Below are 6,622 nucleotides of genomic sequence, written 5' to 3' on the forward strand. Positions count from 1 at the left end.
GCGACCACATGGTACACTGGCTGACCCTCGAGAAGAAAACGAACCTGCAAATGGGGGAAGCAGTGGTTGTGGTGCAATTCTGCCTTGTAATTGGCACTGATACCCAAGCCTGGATATGGTGCCACAACTCCCACACCCTGGAAAATGCCGTAAAACTGCTCGTGGATAACAAGGACTCACTGGTCTCTTCCCGGACAGGGATACTGTCGGTGCCCAACACTGAAGCAGTCGAGCCCTCCTCTCTCCTCCGCCACCACCTCCATCCTCAACAAAGGATAGATCTCAAGCCCCTATGGGCAACCTTGCCTCCTCTCCATGGAGATCAATGTTGACCCCTAGTAGGGGTATAGCTGCAACCCCGGCCTAGTTGACATACTACCAATCAGATATGTATGTAACCAATGTTCCCTCCTTCTCCCCTATCTGTTTTAGATAAAACCAACAGGAGCACCAGGCCAGGTCATGCGCATCATCAATGGAGTGTGACGTGGCGGGGTGCAATTGGGCATCTGGAGCAGGAAGCCCGGGGAAAATGGTCGGAACAGGCCTTATATTGTTAATGCAGTTTTAGTCAAGGTGACAACCCACACATTAGTAGACAGATGGTGTGAGCAGACCTTAATTAACGTAGCTCTCTTGGGCGGTGTGTCGTGGCAGCCACAATGCCAGGTGGTGATCTCCTGCGTCCATGGAGATATTACGACATACCCCACCCTAAAAGTATGTGTAATGGTAGGACCGATAAAACGGCACCTAGTAGTTGAGGTGGTGGAAAGGCTACCACACTCAATAATTCTGGGTCGAGACTTGCCAAATTATAGAGAATTGGTTAAATTAATGGCAGTCTTGAACGCACACGTAAATGTGGCAGACAAAAAGAAAAAGGAACGTATTGCTGATATCTTTCTTTATCAAGCTGAAATGTTTATTCCTATTTTCCATTGTAGAAAAATGAATAAAGACAGAAAGACTGCAAAATGGGAGGGAGCATCAGTAAAACAAGGCTGGGGTCTGGAGAGAGAGCGCTCATGTGGTAACAAACGGCAGTCAAAAGGAGTCGAACGCAGTGTGACCGAGAGGGCGAGGTTACTGGGCCATCTAGGGCAGATGCTACTCCCGCCCCTGTCGATATACCGGTGTGACAGGCTGGCGAGTGGTGACGTCAGGCCAGAAGCAGAAACAAAAACAAACAAGGTACTGCAGTGGAAAATGCGCTGTGGCGCCTTTTATTTAAACAAAAAAATAAATCAGATATTTAAACAGAAAGCCCTTCTCACAGAGTGAAAACAAAGGTTTTTAAACAAAACAAATCTCGAACACAAACAATGTGTTTTATTTTAAATTTCTCTCTCCTCTCGCTCTCCCGTTCCTCCTCCGAACTCCCACCTGGAACATGGAGAGCTGCAGGCTTTTTATACCGTGGCCAAGGGGTTTAACTAACTAGTAATTATTCTATTATCCCTCGGCCACAATCTGCATGAGTTTATTAATTACTCTTGGCAGAGGAAGAGCTACCATCCCGCCTCTGCCAGATAAAAATAAATAACACATAAATGTACAGGGCTCCTCGTCTTGTTACAACCGCACATATGGTACTCAAGCGTCGACATAGTGTGGGGCCAACATATTGACCCGTTACTTTTGCACACTTGGGGGCAGGTCCGGCCTACTGAAGGTAAGGATGTTGATGGCACTGGGGCGTTATATATATCCACACTTCAGTATCAAGGGGCAATTATTAGTTCTCCCGTCTTGTCGGACCGAGGTCGTGAGGCTGGCACATGATATCCCTTTTGCAGGGCACCTCGTAGCTGACAACACAAGGGAGTGGATATTGGCTTGATTCTATTGGGTAGGTCTTCATACAGATGTGTTGAGATATGTAGCCACATGCCCAGACTGCCAGCAAGTAGCGCCGGGTCGAGTGCGCCATGCCCTTTTGGTTTCCCTCCTTTTGAATGAATTGCAATGGACATAGTGGGTCCTTTGTTACATTCTGACTCTGGGTATGCACATATATTAGTAGTAGATTATGTAACGCGATACCTGGAAGCAGTTCCATTGAGGTTGTAGAGTCCTGAAAAGCTGGAACACAATGATTCAGATCCGAGAGTAGATTGTTAAAGTTGTTTATTGAACATAGCAGAGCTCTAGAGAGACAATCACACACGGTTCAAGGTGTAGTAAATTGCTCTATAGTTATGTCCTTAAGTGACTGCTTTATACATATTGTTAGTACCAATCAGTGGTAACTATGCAGTAAGAAATATATGTTTCACCAATCAGCATTCAGCACACAGTTATGTTAGTAAATTCGCAATAACACTATTAGCATATGGACAGTTTGCATAAGTAACCTTGAACATTCTCCACAGGGGTTGCATCACTCAGTGCTGGCACTTCATCTATGTATCTTTTATTTAACCATAACAGGTTTGCACACATCCCACACTTTGTCATCTTCCATTGTTCTTGCACTCTTTGTACAAGTCAAATACAAGTCAATTGCTGGTATTTTTGCATTCTCTGTTCTTAGTCTCACAGTTGCGCATGTGCAGTGAGCCAGAAAAGCAAATTGTTTAATAGCTGATATTAGTGGTATGATACGGGCAGATGAGGACGACGTCCTGTAAATCAGCAGCCCATTCGATACCTTAACCACCTGTCTTAACACGTTGGAGTGATTTTCTATGCGACACTGGTAAACGTCTGTGGCAAAGTGGCTGCTGATAGTGAACAGGTGCAGAGGTGATGCAGTGTGGGAATAATCACAGTGATTGTAATCAGGTTTGGAAAAAAGACACTTTAATTGTGATCCTGGTCTGGGCAACTAAATAATAAGCTCTGGTAATACACAGCAATGTGTAAAACACGGAGAACAGTAACAGGGATTGCAGCCCTAAATAATAAAGACACGATCACCTGTCCTGGAACATGCAGTAGTGCTCGAGGTGGGTGATAACAACTTACTATGTCTCGTGACAGTTTTGATGATCCAGTTTTGTGCAGGCCCAAGGCGACAGCTCCGGATTCGTGTTTAGCTATCTAGTGATACACAAACACAGTTACTTAAACAGATACAGACAAACAAACAAAACACTCATGAATATTTCTAGTATGCTTATCTCTACGTCTCACATGGTCCTTCCAGTTTATAACACAAACCAAGCAAATGAAAAGATTTACGATTCTCCGTCCCTTTTATGCTATCAAGCACGACCCCTTGGTAAACGATTGTAGCTGTCTATTTTGTCTGCAGCTGCTACATCGTTTACCCTCCAGGTCAATACGTTCCTGCAGAGGAGTCTCACCTTCTTCCAGGCTGACCGACTTCCCGACCCCGGAAATGAACTGTCAGGCCAGCCCGTCCAAAGAGTTCCCCTTTCACTGCTTAGCCAAACAAGGTCGGGAGGGAAATTTACAAACAGAACTCTTCTGTCACCATGTCCAAAGAGGAGATCATTTTTGTTTCGGTCACAGTGGCCGTTCCCATACGGTAACACCTTTCTTCATGTTGTGTTACATTAACATCATCCCTAATAGCTTGTAAGAAGGTTTTGATAGACTTTACTATTGATTGTACTGCATTAGCTGCATGGTGCATCCTGGTGGCGGGGTGCACAATGCAACTAATACATCGTTATCTTATTGTTGAAATTCAGTGTTATTTCATTCATGGTAGATTGGCCTGCCCCAAACTATCCTGCTAATTCAGACAGTATTTCACGCCAGTTACATGTTCTACTTATTAAAGCAATCATACTTTGTTGTATGTATTTTTCAATATTTTGGTTTAATTGTTGAAATATGTTCATTAAGGTGGGGTGTGGCAGGTCGATTGCCCTGCACAATAGGTAATTAGTGTTGGTGTGATTTATATGTGGGAATGGGTTTATTGTGTGTCGTTTTGGAGTGGATTTGTTTAATTGAATTATTGTTTACAGACGGGAGCTCTATTGAGACTTGCTGCCTGCTAGGCTTGGTTGAGGGGAAGGGCAGCAAGTGATTGGCTGTGCTGGTCCTCAATCAGCAGGTGGGCAGGTCTTGACCGAGTGTCCGTCACTTTAAAAACATCCACAGGAGAAGCTCAGGGCTGCTGCAAAGCCTGCCGTTTTCACGTCACCTTTGATTTATAATTTGTTGTATTGTGTTTTATTTAGCATTTTTGTACAGCTTGCTGTATTATTCCTCTATGCGTTACCATCGCTGGTCATGTCACATGACCACCTTTATTTATTTTGTGTTTGTGATAATAAAACCTCCACGCCTGTGCCAGCGTTTCAACTCCATGTCCATGTGTCTCTCTGCGTGCTTAATCAGCGGCTACCCACACACGTGACACGAGCAAGACCCTGTCACATGGGGAAACTAGAACAATTCTGTATGAATATTTGTTTTAAGTAATTGCAATGTACAGTTACTCTATGCCATATTACATTTTCCAATAATCCCAATGGGTCCCCGGTTTCAATTGACACATGAGGAGGAGGTGCATAAGTACCTAGGCAAGGGAAACATTGAGGTTGTCAGTTTTTACACCTGCCCCAAGTTGCTTCACCCAGCATGTACACTCCCATGGATAGGCGGCATGGTGTCCCAGTATTTTCTACATGAGTCGTCTGATTAGTTGAGTTTACGAGTATACATACTGTATTGCCAACGCCATATGGATTTTTTGGCCGATACTTATGTGGCAAATATCGAAAAATATTTGTCTGGTTACCGCATACCTCACAATTTTGACATTGAGGATACAGATATCTAATTATGTATAGTGTGTTTATTGGTGTTGCATTTGTTTTTCTCTCTTGAGTTCTTTACAGGGGCCCATTTCCTTTTAAATTGACATATATCACACAGCTGAGTTGCCTGCCTTGCATCTTTGTTAGTATGTATTCCTGTGGAGCCATAACTACTGGATCCATGTGTCCTGTCATCAAGAGTGTCTCAATCCTGTAATTCTGGATAACAAATCTTTTCACAGATCAATTGTGTCACCCAGCCCCCCTTCTTAACTGAGAAATAGATTTTTCCAAAATTAAACATTACTAGCCCCATGTTTGCTCTGTAATCTTCATCAACTACCCCAGCTCCTACATCATGAAGTAGTTAGCTGCAAGACCCGATTGAGTGGCTCCTCTAGCACAATAACCTCCTGGTAGTAATCTAATTTGTAAGTCAGTCTGTACCACGGCTTTGTCCATAGCTGGGATTACGTAGTCATAGGCACTATATAAGTCATATCCTGCTGCTTTTGCTGACCCCTTGGTTGGGGTTGTAGCATGTTCAGTTTTTTCACAAATTTCAATATTAAAGGTGGTCTTTCTTTTGTTTAAGTCAGAGGAGCAGCGTTAACAACCTCTGCTTTGTACTCTGCTGTATACTTTGGTTTGTGTCTTGTGTACCCATTGTTCTTGTTTTTTTCTCTGAATACACACACTGGTAGGGGAGTTCATCAGCACCATGTAGGGTCCATTTCACATGCTGTATTAGCATGACTTCGTCTCCCACTTCATGCTCTGTTTGTTGAGTATGTCTACTCTCATTTTCAGTTTCCACTTTCTTTTGTTGAGTGCTTGCTTCTTGCCTCAACAACTGTAAATGTTCTCCTAATTCCTTCAGGAATTTTACCTTTGCATCTCGAGCAATGGCGAGAATTGATTGGTTCATCAAAATGCGATCCATTGGGAGCAGCATTTGATGTCCTGTCATGAGTTCATAGGGTGATATGCCCTTGATGGAGTAGCGCGTAGTTTCAATAATACACATGAGAGAACCGAAATCCTGTTTCTGTTGTTAGTGGTTAACTTTTTAGTTATCACTACATAGTTTGTGGTTCCTAAGAATTGTCTTAGTTTCGTCAACATTCTTGGTTTTGGGACTAGTGTAAGTGCTTGTTTCCTATCTGGGCCAACAGCTTTACTGTTATGACTTAGTACCTGTGCCTTCTTTGGATTGCACTTGTACCCTTGTTCTTGCAGGACTGCCAGTGTGTCATGTAACAACTTCTGCGCCTCTGCAAGAGAAGAATTAGATAACAAGAAGTCATTGACATATTGTAACACAGTTCCATGGTGGCTGTTGTCTAGGGACCGTTTTGCCTTTGCCAGACACTGATGGAATATCACTGGTGAATTGTGATACCCTTGTGCCATACGTGACCAGGTATATTGTACACATTTCATTGTGAATGTGAACTTCCATTGGTCTTTCAGTCTAATAGGTAGTCTCCAAAAACCATTACTGATATCTATCACTGAAAAATAGTTTGCATCACAGGTACCTCAGTGAAGATCCTATGTGGGTTAGCTACAACTTGTGCGATTTTAGGCAATGCTTGATTCAATCTTTGGTAATTAATAGTCGGTTGACATTTTCTTTCCCCTTTGGGCACCGGCCAATTGGGTCAGTTCGAGGGTGAGTTACATTCAACTACTATACCCTGCTGTAACAGGTCTGTAATAATACCCTTTACTGCTTCAGTTGCTTCAGATTTAATTGGATACTGCTTCTGTGAAGGATGAGCATCTCCTTCAATTGTGATAAGCACGCCCACTACCTTACCACAGTCATTACTGTGCTGAGCCCACACTTCCGGGTACTGCTCAGTAAAGACGAGACC

At 43.3% G+C, this 6,622-nt stretch overlaps 1 pseudogene; it reads right to left on the reverse strand.

Annotated features, from left to right (window-relative positions):
• Positions 1 to 428: 428 nt before the first annotated feature.
• LOC121325297 lies at positions 429 to 5,998 on the reverse strand (annotated as a pseudogene).
• Positions 5,999 to 6,622: the final 624 nt, after the last annotated feature.

This window comes from Polyodon spathula, chromosome 13 (genome assembly GCF_017654505.1).
Source record: "Polyodon spathula isolate WHYD16114869_AA chromosome 13, ASM1765450v1, whole genome shotgun sequence".
NCBI lineage: Eukaryota > Metazoa > Chordata > Actinopteri > Acipenseriformes > Polyodontidae > Polyodon > Polyodon spathula.